Source organism: Strigops habroptila, chromosome 14 (assembly GCF_004027225.2).
Source record: "Strigops habroptila isolate Jane chromosome 14, bStrHab1.2.pri, whole genome shotgun sequence".
Lineage (NCBI taxonomy): Eukaryota > Metazoa > Chordata > Aves > Psittaciformes > Psittacidae > Strigops > Strigops habroptila.
In genome coordinates, this window is record NC_044290.2 from 8415207 (window position 1) to 8430657 (window position 15451).

At 46.0% G+C, this 15451-nt stretch overlaps 1 protein-coding gene across 4 annotated transcripts in view; it reads left to right on the top strand.

The window, feature by feature from the left end:
• RAB11FIP4 (RAB11 family interacting protein 4) overlaps positions 1 to 15451 on the top strand; it is a 117589-nt gene that overhangs the window by 59541 nt on the left and 42597 nt on the right. The window contains exon 1 of one of the 4 annotated variants that reach the window (XM_030506641.1): positions 10486 to 10615. The exons of 2 other annotated variants lie outside the window; for them this stretch is intronic. The gene's annotated coding sequence lies outside the window, so the exon portion shown is untranslated. Of the gene's footprint in view, positions 1 to 10485; positions 10616 to 15451 lie in introns of those variants that run through there. One more of the 4 variants, XM_030506637.1, reaches the window with a different exon arrangement.

A 15451-nucleotide genomic window follows, 5' to 3' on the forward strand; every position in this document is an offset into this window, starting at 1 on the left:
TGACTTAGATACCTGCATCTGTATGGACTCACCTTTATGTGCAATGTCATCTTCTTATGAGGGAACTGGTGGTCAGGAGTGGAAGGACTCCTGAATCAGCTCCCAGGAGCTCAAACTGTATTAGGATGTCTTCCGTTCCCTGCTCTTGTCCCACCTCTGTTAGCACAGCTCCCTGGGACTGGCTTGTGCAGGTCCTCTTGGGGAGGCACAACATCCTTTCCCAGCTCCCGCTTTCCAGGGGCTGCCTTCGCGCTCCTGCTGCTCCCACAAGGGCCGGTGGGTAACAAGAACCACATGGACCACACGCGTTTGTTTCCCGAGGTAATTCACCATCTGTAGCTGCTTCTTAGACAATGTGGGGTCCCAAAGCTTCCCCCCTGCCGACAGCTCGCTGCCTCACAGGACTTATTTTCTCATGACATCTGAACACTTCCATATTGAACGTGATTAATTAGAAGGGAGAGGTGAGTGTCAAGGGCAGGGATCAGCGTTTAGGAGTAGGTCAGTATTTTAATTTGGCCATATTATGGAAATTGAAAGTGAAAGGTGAGTGTCAAGGGCAGGGATCAGCATTTAGGAGTAGGTCAGTATTTTAGTTTGACCATATTATGGAGATTGAATGTGAAAGGTAACTGGGAATAGTTTATTCCTTGTTGAAATGGTAGAGAAAGCCACATCACATTTAGCACATGGAGGGGCCCTTCCATGACCTGTTCTTTACAGGACACGAGGCACTGCAGGCCCTTAGCTGGGCTCGCCTGGCAGTCACAGCATGTCTCGATTTTCCATGGATATTTCCAGCCTGAACTGCCACTCTTGGTGCAGCTGCTGGGCTGGAATCTTCCTCATTGGCTTCATTTTCTTCTAATACTGTATATTCAGAAGTATGTGTGCAGCACCAGGGCTGCTGACAATAGTGCTGATGACTTCACATCGCTATTTAATTAGGATGGAAGACGGGATGAGCAACTGGAGATTTTACACTTGGGAAAGAAACTGATTTATGGCACAATCAGTCCGCTGGCTCAGGCAGGCTGTTCTTTAAAAAGCAAGAGGAGTATTCTTGTCACTTTGGGGTTGATCTCAATCAAGGAGGTTGTGCAAAATCTGCTCAGGCTGTGATTGCAGAGACCTGACAAGGGGGCAGAAATGATCTCCTGTTATATTCTGAGCAGTACCTCGGGGCCAGGCCCTCTGTGAGCCTGGAGTTCTCAGTGCCTTACTGGGACTCTATTGAAAGGCCTCGCCTCAGCTGCACTTCATCAGTCACAGAGACTGCTCTTGCTATAGCAAGGACTTTCTGTTCTTTTGCCAGTGTGGAATTGCCTGGGAATTAAAACTGATCTTATTTCAAAAGCAACTATGGGATGTACGTACGTGCTGTGCTTCCCCCATTCCTTGTGTAAATGTGAACATTGCCCCAGAGCAGTAGAAAATCAATGTGATGGTGCCTCAGAAAGGTCTCGATAGTGCTGATACTGTCACAGCTTTGCCCACACTTGTGAGCTTCACTGCACTGCTGTACGCTTCTCCTAAAGCTGGAGTTTTCCCTGCGGCATTCTGAAGCAGAAACATTACACGGGTTGAAGAAGGTATCTTGCCTCCTACAACAGATCTGCACCTGCTGTTCCCTGCTCCATGTCTAGGGCCCAGCATCACCCAGTCTAGCGTCGGCACACCCAGCTTTTGCCAGGCTGCCAACAGCCCATATGCAAAGGCTGGTCTCTGCTGTCTGAGATGAAATGTCTTTCAGATCTTCCTCACAGTTCAGCTGAACCAGAGGTTATGTTTTTCCTGGTATGTCTGTGTTTGTTGAGGAAACTTCTCCATGGTTATATTTATACTCTAATCCCTGGAGGCACTGTAACAGAAACAAAAGACTGTTTTCTGTGTCTCTCTGAGGCTGCTGCATCACTTGTTGTTCTGGAATTCCTATGGGCAACTATAGGTTTGGCTCAGCTATGGCTGAGTTGCCTTCTAATTTCTGTAGCTAGAAAGGGACATATTTCTGTGGCCAGACTGATACAAATACTTGGCTAATGAACATTTGTCAGATAAGGAAAATTAATTCTAGCTTCACTGTTAATGAAGGATGTACTGGAGTGACTCTAATGCTGAACACAGGACCAGGAGAGAAAACAGCTAAATTAATTTTCCTGTTGCTACAAACCTCCTGTGCTTTTTGGGCAGGGCAGCTGAACCATGCCCTCCATCATTCCATGCTGTCCTCCCTATCAGTAAAATAAAGATAAAACTATTAGTTCTGGCTCTTTGGATGGCAAGCTGGCTGGCAGAGCGTGTTCCCCCCACTATATGTGCTGGCTGCTGAGCAGAGTAACTCCTTCCCCTGCTGCCCAGTTCCAGGGAACTGTCAGCAAATTAACATGTTGTGCCCCACAGCCTGAGAACAGCAGCCACATCCCTCAGCAAACAACTCCAAAAGGGCCTGACAGTTGAATAATTGCTGCCTGGCTTTTAAGAAATGAAGTGAAACTTAAATGGGAATTCTGCAAAGTTTGGTAGCCCTTCCAGTGCGCTGGCATCATTCCCAGTGGGCGTTCAAGCTTCCAGCCTAATGGGGGTTTGTGAGAAGGCATCAACTCAGAAGAAGTGTCAACAGCACCACAGGTCAGACCAGGACATATTATTATGCACCTTTGACAACCCAGCCAGACTTCACATCTCAGCCCAGCATGCAGCAATCATTAGTCACCCTGCATAATCCTCTTGACCTATTTGTTTTTGCCTTTCACAGTGGTCACATTTGAAACTACTGTCTAGGGCTTGTTGGGCTCACACCAAGTTGTTAATTGGGAGCTGTCTAGCTAAGGGGTAGCACAGAGGCAAAGTTCAATGCAGTGTGCTCAGCCCCTGGGCTGCAGTGTTAAGCATTCCCAGGGGGGTGTTGGCCAGGAGGCCAGGGAGACCTTGTGTTACCAGTATGCACAGGGACTTGCTTTCTGCTGCTTCCAAAGGGACCGGTCACCTGGGCGCTTTGGTTTATCTGAAATTAAGGATTTGACAGGATCTGGCCCAGCAGAAGGGTTTGAATGTGAGAAGTGCTAATGGGATTTATGTACAGGAGGAGGAAAGCGCTAGTTGGAACAATGGACCAGGCAGGGAAAGAGTGCCCGTGCATCTCCATCCCAGAGAGCTGGTGAGCATGGCCTTTGTCATTAGTGCGTTTTTAAAGGGGTTGCCACCCTGGTTGCTTCCCCCTAAGGCAAAACAGGAGCTGTCACTCACCATCATCTCACAGTAGGCTGCCCTCAGTTGTCCTGGAGGGACAAGTGTAGGGTGGCCCTGCACTGGTGGCAGCGTGTGGAAATGCTCTGCAAACTTGGTACAGAGGCTTGTTGCTTCTGAGAGATTTATTCTGCATACCATCTACCTGGTAAATTCCTGGAGGCGGCCACAGATACATAGATGAAGGAATTAGCATGAAAACTATCTACAGTACTTATTCCATTATTATGCTATTAAAGTGCTTCAGAGGCTCTAATGAATTCATGTCACAGCTTTTCTGGGAGCTAGAAAATTGCTATTCACCCTGAGTTTGAAGAAGATAAATGGAGCTGTTCAGTGATAAGGCCCAGGCAGGTAACAGAGTCAGGCTGGTTTCCAGAAGAGCCAGGTCATTACATACCACTGAGGTCATGGAAGGTGTCCATCATGGAATGGGAACCTCTGCCTGTCTCTCAGCTGGTGCCCTGTCTGCTGGTCCAGCTTTTGTATCTGAGCATACATAACATTCAGCAGTACTCTTGTGCATGTAGGTGGAATTGGATACTAAATTTCATGGACTAATAATTTTCGAGAATGCTTTTCCTTGTTCCTCTGTCTGCAGAGCCTGCCCAAATGAAAGGCAGAGCACAAAGCAGGGCTCCCTTCCCTTTCCCTCAACTGGAGAACAGATCAAAGCTCTGGTGGTGATGGTGCTGCAGGCATATGCCTGTCTTGCTTACCTGCACTAGTTTATGAAGCCACTAGCCTAGCAAGATTAACAAGTGTCAAATCTACTTTATAAAGAGAGGCAAGGGTGGCGTTAGAAGTTTGCTGCACCCTTGTACAAACAGGCATGTTCTAACTAGTTGGGTCAGGCTGTAGTCTGCTAGAAGGAGCTAGTGCTGGAAACTTCGGTCCCTTTTGTATCAGCTTCCTTGGCTTTTCCTGGTGTCTCAGGGGGTAGAGGTATATGTGCTGTTACCTCCAATCCCTGCAGCCATCTATAAAAGTTTGCAAGGCTTGATTTGGAGCTGATGGGCCATGCAGTGATGGCCTACACTGCCATGCGCAGGTGGCCAGAAACTGCTGCTCTCACACTGGAAGGTGGCATGCTTTGTCAGGAGTGGTATGTTCAGTGTATTTGAGCGATGGTGCAGCTAGGATGTTACTTGGTTCTTGCTCTTTGTAAAGCTGTTTCCTTGTCTCTTTTTGACCCGCTGTGACAGGGCTGTGTCAGCCTGCACTGCATATTTCTAGCTTCATTAAGCCCCTGGGTACTGAGTGTTACTGTCTGTGCTCTGTTGCTGCTCATTTCTTTAGGGATTTAGGCCACAAGTGCTTTATGCTGCCATCATCATCTTGTAAGAAGCAAAGAAGAAATGCACAGTATTCCCTAGATGCCAGGATAATCGTACGTTGACAGCATCCTAATTAATCATCTCATAACCAGGTAATTATTTCCCATGTAGCTGTCTAATCACCATTTAGTGGCCCAGACTTGAGCCTGCAGATAAGGAATACTTTCAAGCAAGGGTTCCAGGGAGAGGAACACAGTGGGTCTATGACTCCTGGTGTAAATCTTCTGTCTTCCTTGGATTACTCCTGGGAGTAATTAATTTGGTCGACCAGTTCTTTTAGTCTACTGAACCACAGAGCAGCCCTAATTATTGCCATATTGGCAACAAGAAAGACTATGGCCAACTCCAGTGCTCAGTGTAATGGACTTAGCTGCTATTCTGCGGCTGGTAATGTGCTCAGAAGTACCTCCATGTGTTGGCTCCCTTTGAGCTCTTGCTAACCCAGCAGATTATAAGCTAATGAGCTAGAGCCGTACTTTGGGGATCAATATACAAGATGCTCTTAAAAGGTGAGGTTATATGTAAGAGTGTGCTGAATGTCTCCGTGGTAGAGGAGAAATTTACTTGTAAGCCAGGGAAGACCACAAAGGTAAAAATCACAATCTCCAGTCAAAGCTTACTTAACATTCACACCTTGAAAATGTTTTCACCTCTGTCTCAGCTGATTCACTTCTGGTTTAGTTAGGTTTCCCAATATTTGTGATGTGTCTTGAGTGTGTGTGTGCATGTACATGTGAATCCCACTTCTGTCCATCAAAAACTTTAGACTCATTCAAAAATTCTGACCACATTTGGAAGCGAGGCAGGAACCTCAACAATATTAAACTCTTATGCTTCATAAAAATAGGCTTTTGTATGGGTACAGTTAAAGAAAGACAGGCCTTCATTCATGTGACTTTACCAGTGTGAAAATGATTTAATATATCAACATTATTCCCGTCTGTGAAAGAAAATGGAGGCTGATACAAGGCACTTCCCCACTTGCGGAGTTGCCTCTTGAGCTGGTAACATCATTTAGGTGTGTGTGATTTGGGTGGTTGTTAGCTGTAGGCCACAGTATCTGTGTCAAAGTTATAAAACTGATCCCTAAGACATCAGAGTCCAGCTGAAACAGCATACAGACACCTACCACAGTGCTGGCCATGGACACACTGGTGACTTAGGACGTCCCATTATTTTAAAGCTGTGTGACCCTAACAAAGAGGTAACTTCATGTCTTGGTGACGGATTTGTCCCAGACAAATTGCAGCAATTTTCTCGTGCTTTTTAGTGCTCAGGTGTACCCAGGTGCCTCTGTATGTATTTGCTGGATGATCACACCTTCAGTTTTGCATCTCTGTTCATGTGTCCAGATCATCAGACCTTTGCTCAGCCCAACCTTGGGATGGCCTTGCAAACACTCTGAGGAGCTACAGTGTGTTTTGATTTTCCTTGGCTTCTTTTCTTTCCATTATCTGTCTTCATGGTGATAAAGATTGCTGCTGCTGACCTCAGAAGGCTCTGACTGTTGACCTCAAAGCTCTGACTGGGCTTTGCTGTGTGGAAGACACACAAGGAGGAATGATGTGCACACTCCGCTCTCAGTAGCCTGGCCTCATGGAGCTTCTCCCCAGAGAAGCCAAGAGGAGGGGAATAGAGACCACATTAATAGCTGGGACTCTCCAGAAACATATGCTGAAATAAAAGCAGCTAAAAATAGTCTCTAAGACTAAATGTGAATCATCTGGAGAGTAACTAGCTAAAGTTTCTCCAAGAAAATCCCGAAAGGAAGAAGCCATGTTTTCATTTGCAAGCTGGAAGCAAATAAAGTCCTCCTATGAAAAACTGCCAGCTCCAACATGTTGAGGAGACTTCATATCCTTCCCCAGGTCTGCCTTCTCCAGTTGTGCTGGGGCTCAATCTCATTCTTACTGGTGCAGTTTGCAGTTAAGTCTCTCTCAGGATGGGATTTTGAGCATGTTTCGAGAACTGGAGCTCCAGCAAGTGGAATCGAGCTTAGCGAGAACAGCCAGTCCATGGAATTTCTCTCTTCCTCCATGGTCAGGCAGTTCCCAGGGCTCAGGAACATGGCAGGGTGGTAAAACTTCTTTTAAAATAGTGTTTTCCCTTTGCACCCCTTCTCCCAGTGCAAATGCTCATCCCCTCCTGTCCTCCCCCTGCCATTCATCCATTCATCTCTCTTTGACAGCTATAATCTGCTGCTGTGGGTTACCAAAGCTATTTCCAATGCAACATGCTTAATCCGAAATTGAAAAGTCTTTGTGAGCTGAGGCCTCAGAGTCATGTGGTGAATATCTTAGATGCAGAAAGGGATCAAGGTGGCTTCTTAGTTACCAGTAGTTAACACAATCTATTGTGGTTTATTTGCTTGCCATTTATATGTGTCTTTGTATCTCCTACTAGGAAGAAGTGCGATCTGGAAATAAGATAGCTTATAAATAGCTGTAGTTTAGCTGTAGCAAGAAGAAACTTCAGCTATAGTGCAGCTATAGTGTGTTCTGACAGGCATTGAGGAGGCAGATTGAAGCCTTTCTGCTATACAATGCTGGGCTATAAAAGCAGCATTACGGCGAGCAGCCCTTGCAAGGCGGGAGTAGCTGATCGCAGATTCATCCCATAGCGTGTGGGGCAGCGTTGGCTTTCCAGAGCAGCACACACCATGCGCGGCTGCCCCAAGAAGTAACAGAAGGAGATGGGGTCCCACTGAGCTGCACTGCTGTGCCAGGAGCAGGTACTGACCTGTGGCATGACTGCGGGAGGAAGCCTTGGCCTTCAGACACTGCTGCTGCTGCCTTCCAGCCTGGCGTGTCTTTAGTCTGGGTATCGTTCACCTTCTCTTTCTTGTGATGGCATTTCTAGCTGAGACACTGGGTAAAGTGCTAAGTTCAATGGTAAAGCTGTTTTCTGTCCAAGTTGAAATGTCTGTAAAATACTAATTTTTGACAATATTTTGGCTCTGGAGAAAGGAAATCATGTCTAAACTTCAGAGCATCTCATTTTGACGTCTTTCAGAGTAGAGAATTTCAATTCCATTTTGACTGGATTTTTAACGAATCTGTTTAATTGCATAAACATTTAGGAAAATTTTTAAGAAACTGATTTGCCTCAGTTTTTAAAAACATCTTTTAGTAAGAACTTTCCCATTTTCCTTTAGTTCTTTTTAGGAGTATCAAAATCTCTCTTTCAGAATTCCCATTTTCAGCCTGAGGCTGGTGAAGGACAGGGTAGATATCCAGTGAAGCCGTCTAGGAATGTAACAGGAACTATATTTCGTCAGAAATTGTTCTTTTCCATTCAGAAGGAGAATGGCTAATGCGTGCTGCTTGTCTAGTGGCTGTTAACAATGCAGCTAGTTTTTCCTGACGTGTTTAGAAGAATGCGACAAGAGCCCCAAGGCATCTCCTAACAAAGCAACATATCACTTGGCATTTCTACAGCAAACTGAGGCTTTTCTGGGTTACACATGTCAAAACTAAGTAATGGGTGTAACTTCCATTACCCACCAGAGAGGAAACAGAAGGAAACAGTCTGATAAAATCATAGTGGTTTATTAGGCAAATTTTCCTATGTAAGGCTAAAAGATTGCTGCCCGCTAGATTTATTCCAGACTTCAGGCCTGCTGTTTAAAAAGCTTCAAGTGTGGACACACAAGGAGTTAATTTACCTTCTCAGATTGAGACCTTCTGAAAGATTCATGGGAACTGTGAATGGAGGAGATACATTTTTAATCACGCTCAGCTTATTTAATTGTGATCTTTGCCAGTCTTTGTGGAGTGTGGAGCCCTTCCCTCTTGGTTCACACTGCACGCCCGAGATACATCCTAACTGAGGGAGAACTGACTTCATCCCCTGCCCTGTAGCTGGGCTGTGGAGATGCTTCCGTGCCAGCCTCATTGCGGAGCTGAGCAGACTCCTCAGCTCAGCCTGCAGTGGGGCTTCCAAATGAGTAACAGTTCTTCATGTTGGGATGTCACCAGGCAAGCTCCCAGTGGAGAGCCACTGAATTAAAAAGCTGTACAGACTTACTCTATTCCTAAATTTTATGGAGAGGGTGCTACATCATGCCCAGCTATGCAGTGGTTTGGCCTAGAAGCTAAGCCTTGACTGCTTGAGAGTGGTATGCCTTCAGATCTGTGTGTAAAAAGCATGAACTGGCTCAGGTGTCTCACTCCCTGGGGTGTCCATAACTAGTGTTATTAATAGATGAACATCTTTTTTGCAGAACAATTAATGCTTAATCTCTTTTGGGCTGAATGATGAAGCTGGTTGAAGGCTGCACACCCCAGGGCTCAGTGCAAATGCAGTGCCAGGAGCAGGCAGAAGAGCAGTTTATTCTTTCCCTTTCAAAGTATGTCTCTGGGAGTATAAAGAAGTGTGAAAACTCATATGCAAAATCAGAGTTATCTTCCTTGGTACTTCCTTGACCTTATTGCCTCCTTTTGCTTCCTACCCTCCTTTACAACACTGTTATTTAACATCAGGAACTGAGGTTTTATGGGAAGGTATATTTAACTTGTTTACTTTAGCCACACTACACGTGGTCTTGTACAAGGAGTTAATTTTAAGTTACTTACACATAATGATAACTGCAGGAGGAAAGAGGAGGATTAAAGTGTATCCTCCCTGAAAACTCTAATCTTTCAATGTTTGACCTTTCCCACTTTGAGCAACTCTCATCAGCAAAATCAAGGGTTCAGAATTTCCATTGTTGCAGAAATCTTTATGTTAGAAGTTCATCTGGGTTATGATTGACTAATAGGAAAGGGCAGGAAATGTTTTCTTCTATACCCTGAAAGATTGAAAGATACTGAAAAACGCCCGTCCTAACTCACAAGAAGAATTCATTTTCAGATGTTTGTGATCCATAGGAGAAAAAAACCCTGTCAGAGCAGTCACACTGATAATTTTTAAATGCTTTGATCTGGCTTTGATAGTGTAAGCATTCTTACTGTAACTTACCTGTAGAAACAAAGATTAATGTTGAACGAGAAAGCTGGAGTGAATTCAGGATTGGTTGTAACATAGGAGCAATGAAAAATGGGATTCTTAAATGCCTGTTCATCAGTCCTGGTTTTGTACAGTCTTCTGTGAGCTCTATGAATCTTTTCTATCTTAACATAGCTAAGATATGGAATAGCCGTTAACACAATTAACGTGTTATGGAAGGACAACAAATTCCAAAGGGTGGGAGCCCGAACTGACACCTCTTGTGCTGGTGTGAGAGGCAGCAGAGAGGTGGGATTTTTTCAGACAGGCGGTTTGGCTTCTGTTGCGCTTCAGACTTCTTTATCTGCCCATTTCTTGCTCCCTGCAGCTTCATACATCTTGTATTTGGACTCGGAGACCTTTGGGGTAGACTTTGTGAATTTGTACCGGCATCTGGCATCATGAGACCTGACTGCTAGGATCTGTTGCCATAATGCAGAAGTGCAATCATGTGTGTTACAGCAGCAGCTGATGTTATGAATTCCCCGTGTTTCCAGAGTCAAGCATCTTGTAACTGCAGGTCATAAAATTTTGGCATAGGCAGATTCTTGTAGCTGTTCAGAAATAACTGATACCACTGAAGATTTCAGCATCAAACCTGAAGGCAGACTTCAATCCTGCCATTCATTCGTTTTGAAACTTAAGGTGAATGTAGAGAGCTTGTGAACAATTCCAGATAGAAATATTTTGTTAATAAGCAATGTTACAAACTGATGAAAGCACTGCATTGAAGTTTAGCTTTACCTGAACCAAAGAAAATGATGCTGTTTGCAGCTCTGTGTGATGCCTGTGCTGGAAGCTCCTGTTGAAAGGAGGATTTGATTAGGAATGCCTTAGCCAGGGCGAGTTCTGGAAGCTTTGGAGTCTGCCCTGGGTGTCTTGGCAACGATGCACAGTTGAGAGCCCTCATCAGCACACACACAGAGTGTGTCCCAGGTCTGCCTTCACATCCCACTTGTGCAAAGGCAAGAGAGAAAACTTAGCTGCTACCAAGACAGGTTTAAAGACCCTGCAATTCCCTACAGAGGCTTCCACCGCCATTCTCAGTAAGTATAACTTTAAGGAATGATAAATTTTCTTTCTCCAGAAGTCATCTTTTGTTAAGTGTGCTGTAGATCAGGGATGTAAATCAGGCTAAAAGCCACAGTTAAAATATACAGAAGTCTGCTTTCAATTACCGTGAACTGCTCTAACTCGCCATTAACCGAATGGCGTGAGGTGAAGGAGATGAGCCTTAGAAAACCTTACAGATTGGGAAAGCAGAGCCTGACCCTTCCCCCGCTGTCAGCTTGTTCTTTTCAGGAGTGAGCTGGTTCATTGTGTGTGCAGTGCTACCTACAGCAAAGCTGTCTGGGGGGGGGAGTCTCGGTGCCTGTTGTGGGCTCTGCAGATCTGTTCCTGCACTGCTGATGCAACAGGGAGCCTGGCGCTGCGGCGGGCAGCGAGCTGTTTCCAGCCATGCACCAAAGACAGATACTGTGATAAGGCAGTTTTGTTGTTCTGAAGATGAGAACTTCAGCTGGGCTGGACTCTGTTCTCTAAGATGTCTGTTTTCTGATGCAGAAGTAGAATGTGCAGTGAGCTCTTGTTCCCTCTGAGCTTTTCTGCTTTCTGAAGTGTTTGTGTTTGCTTTTAATGGAGGAAAAAGTGACTGTGGAAACACAGGCCCTGGAGAGGTATCTCAAACCAGAGGAGAGGGCACGCTGGTGGTTGTATGGCTGGTTCAGGGTAGGGGTGTCTGAATTACTGCCTTCTGTCGCAGCCTTTCAGTGTGACCTCAGGGAAAGAGCTAATCCCTCTTCCACGTTAAAGCGGGCCCATCGCAGCCTCCGCTCACTGGCGTGTTGTGCCTGTGTGGGGTGGGTGGGTATGGCTGGCTCTGTGCTCATGGCAACCTCTTCCCATGCCTGTGATGCAAACGGCAATCACTGCAGGTGTGCCTGTGCTCCTGGCTTAAACATCTCAGGGCACACACGTGCACAGGCAGCGGTGCATCCTGTGAAGAAGTATGTTTATATGAAGTACGTGTTAGCGTAGAGCTGGGGGAGTTGCAGGCACAGCATTGGGCTGTGCTGGCATTGCCCCATGCAGGCTGTGGTTCTCTGAGGCAAGGCCAGGGCAGCAGCGTGGCTCCCTCGTCTGCAGTTCCTTCACAGCTCAGTTGCCTAAAACTATATCCTCGGGAAGCCAGCTTGCGGCAATGCGGAGAGGAGAGCCCCTGCGTGCTGTGACTCATGCTGCTGCCTCGAGATGAGTGTTCCTGGTTGTCATTCATGGGGCTGTGCCACCCATCCTGAAACGGCAGCACTTCTCAGCAGCTGCTTTTGTGGGGATGAAGGAGATTAGTCACAGAGTACAGTGAGTGAAGAATTCGGATCTGCTCCTTTGGGAATAGTGAATGTTGCAGTGGGAGGAAGAGAAGTCAGGGCTCGATTTATCGATGCTCTTTGATCGGGTGATCATACACATGCTTTTTGTGAGGAGGACTGTGAGTTTAAAGAAACTCAGTTCAAAGCCTTCACACATCTGATACTCGGGCCAGATCCCCGTGGCTTTGGTTCCTTGTTTGAATGCATGTGTAGTTCAAGTAAGGGCTGTCGTACTTGAGTGGCGGCCAGATGAGGCTGCTGCACCTCATCAGCTCTCCTGCTGTCCAGCACTGCGCACAGCAGGGTGTCTGCTGGAAGCCAGCTGTGGCTCAGTCTGTAACCTCTCTGCCTGACAAGTGACAAGGATTTGGCTGGCCTGGCTCTTCTCAGCTTCCACTATCATTTGGGAGATACCTGACCAGAATCTTGCCATTTAAATCAGCAGAGCTCACCGAAGCCAGCACTGGGATGGCACATCCTAGTTAAGAGTCTGGCCTGTCATTGTTAAAGAAAGAATATAGCAGCCTTGGCAAGTAAGAGGTGTGTCCCTTTGCTCCTCAGGCACAGGGTGGTTCAGGTGGTGTATGGAGAACTCCTTGTGCGTAGTGTGTTGCTGATTAGATGGTTTGGGCTGTGTCTGTGCATTCCATGGCAGTATTCCTGTGGATGTTCCTGATTGCTCCCTTGCAGCCTCTTATGATGACCTCAGGAGTATAGTATAGCTTGGTTTTGAGTTGCTGGGCCTGTTCCCACGGAGAAGTACTATATGTCACTCAGGTAACCTGTACATCTGAGCCATGCTCTTTCTGGCTCAGAGGGGGCCAGTTGCCTCTGAACAGTGCTTCTGCTGTCACTGATGGAGAATCATTCTGGGAAAGATGCAGAGCAGATCACATCCTTGTCATGTCTTGGCCCAATTTGCTGTAGTACATGTTTCCTACAAGGCTGCTTAGGGATTCCTAACCCATTTTTTCCCCTTTGAGAAAAATGTGATATTTTAGTAACAGAAACCAGCGTGGGTATTGTTCATTCCAGATCCCTACAAATTGTGATGTTTCCTGTCTCTTTCCCTCATTAATCTCAGTGTGTAAAACATGCTCCACGAGGAGACCGTCCATAAGCATGGAGCAAGTCCCCTTTCATCTGCATCTCCCTTATCCCTCACAGAGGGTGATTGTGTTAAATAAAACATCAGCCTTGGTCACCTCTGGCTTGGACTCATCTGCTGAGTATTTAGGCCTCTCTGTCCCTCCCACCTTTATCTTCCCTCTCCTTTCTTTCTGTTCCTTGCCCTGTTCTCCAGTAACAGTGCCATATAATTAGGTCATGGATTGTTTCAAACTCAGAACCTTTCAGGAGGTTTTCCAGTAGCTGTGGGGTTTGTTACTCAAAGGCATTTGTTCTGCTTGCCCAGCTTTCCTGCTTTGTGCCTCTCTCAACTGCTCCTAACACTGAAATACTTCTTACTCACGTGGCTGCGGCAGTAAAAGGCATGTTAGCTCCATAACAAGCTGCTACTGACTCCTCGGGGAGCTCCCGAAGAAACATTTTACTCTGAGATAAATCTGCTTTTCTGCATTCCCTCCTGTTTTATTAATAGGGCTGTTTTCATGAGAAGATTCTCATATGAAGCCTTCTGCAGCTTCAGCTGCTGCTCCTCTCTGGAGCCCAAGTGCTGCCTCTTGCTTGCACAGCCTGTTGGGGACCAAATTTGGGTAAGGACACACATGTTGCTGCTTTCAGGGCAATACCAGCCAAGCAAGGGATCAGCAGCACATGTTGAGACTTGGGAATGTGGCCTTTAGATCATATGAAACAGACAGATTCAAAGGTCTCATTTAGCTACCATGAGGTGTTATTTTTCCCTATAAACAAGTTCAGTTAAGCCATAAGGAGTGATTCCAAAGGAGGTGCTGATCACTTTATACTTGCATAAGCAAGAATGGCAGAACTTGATTTTTTGTGTGTGTAACCAAAACCTAGGAAATGCCAGATACATCCAATTCAATCTGCAGCCACAAGTCTGTGACAGGACGGGCTGGGACTGGACTTTGCAGTGGGTATTTGTAGGAGATTCCTACCTGCTTCCCTTGGAACAAAATACTAACTGTCTCCTGTTCTCTAACCCTAGCTTTGAAACATGCAGTTTAATACGTGGTCCCAAATTAGGGTTGTGAATTATGATTGCAATTAGGCTGACAGCAGAGCTGGTCGCAGTGGCTGAATCTGGCCTGTAACAAATTGTTAAGGGAAATCTTCTCTGTTTCAATCATTGAACTTTAATAAATCAATTTAATATGACATTTTAGTCATTGGCTTTCATTCCTGCCCAGCTAAAGCTGCTTTTTCATAGCAGTCAGTGGCAATAGTTTGCATGCTGGAAATTTGGCTTTGGCTGGTCACCTGCTGCATAAGAGATTGTCTGGAATTTTCATCCTGGGGTCTGCTGTATAAGAGGGAGGCAGAAGGTTCTTCCAGCTTCTTCACCAAGCAAGGTAGCAGTGCATCCAGGGGAGATGGTGGTATCTAAGTTCTTAGCCTTGGTAGATATTTCACCTGGGATGTTTCATGACACTGAAGGTCACATATGGCTGTGGAGGGACCACCTTGGCTGGCTTTTTGCTGTGACATTTTTCACGTTGCTTGCTAAGTGTGGCTTATCAAAAGAATGGAAAGATGCTGGAAGATGAGAAATTAATGAGGGTTATGAGAAAGCTACATGTAAAGGAGACAACTGGGGGGCAGTTTTTCAGTGCAGTTAGGATGTCCCAGATCTGAACTGGGAGCTGTCCCAGCTTCTCCTGTCTCAAGGCATTGCAAGGTACATTATTCAGTAAACCCTGCACTAGTAGATAACGTCTCTTTTGTGGTGCATTTTTGCTCAGATTTGTATCCAAGGTTTGTTGGATTTTTTAGACATTCACTTCTCATTTCTTGATCCCCTCAAGCACTTAAACCCAGTGGGAATTTGGAGGAAGTTGAGAGTTTTGAGCTCAGCCTCTCCTGCTCTCTGGGGCTGCAGTGGGGCAGCCGCAGGAGCTCATTGAGGTAGCCTTTTCGAGCAGGATGGCCTGTCAGGTTTAGGTGGAAATAACAGTTTCCACCATCCAGACTTTTATTTGTTTTTTCTTCATTTTGTATGTTATTGCTTCATGTCCCTGCTGCCAGCAGCAGCACACCAGAAATCAGGGATCCAGGCTGACCTCCTGCAGGAAAAGGCGTGCTGCCAGGGAAGGAGATCTCAGGTCTTTATAGAAGTAAGTGTCACATTACCAGCTGATTAAACAGGCCTGGCAGAGCCTGAAGCATGAAGCACTGAGCCTGAAGTGGTAATCCAATAACTGTCTTACGCAGAGCTGTGTAGCCATGGGGGGAGTTCCCAGGTGATGGCAGTGTCTGCAGCCTCCAAGGAGAGTCTCCTGCATTCCTCTGGGTTTCAGGAATTAAGCTGTAGCTGTTCCACTTACATAGCACACAGCTGAGAACATGCTTAGCTTATTAAAGAGTGGTGGC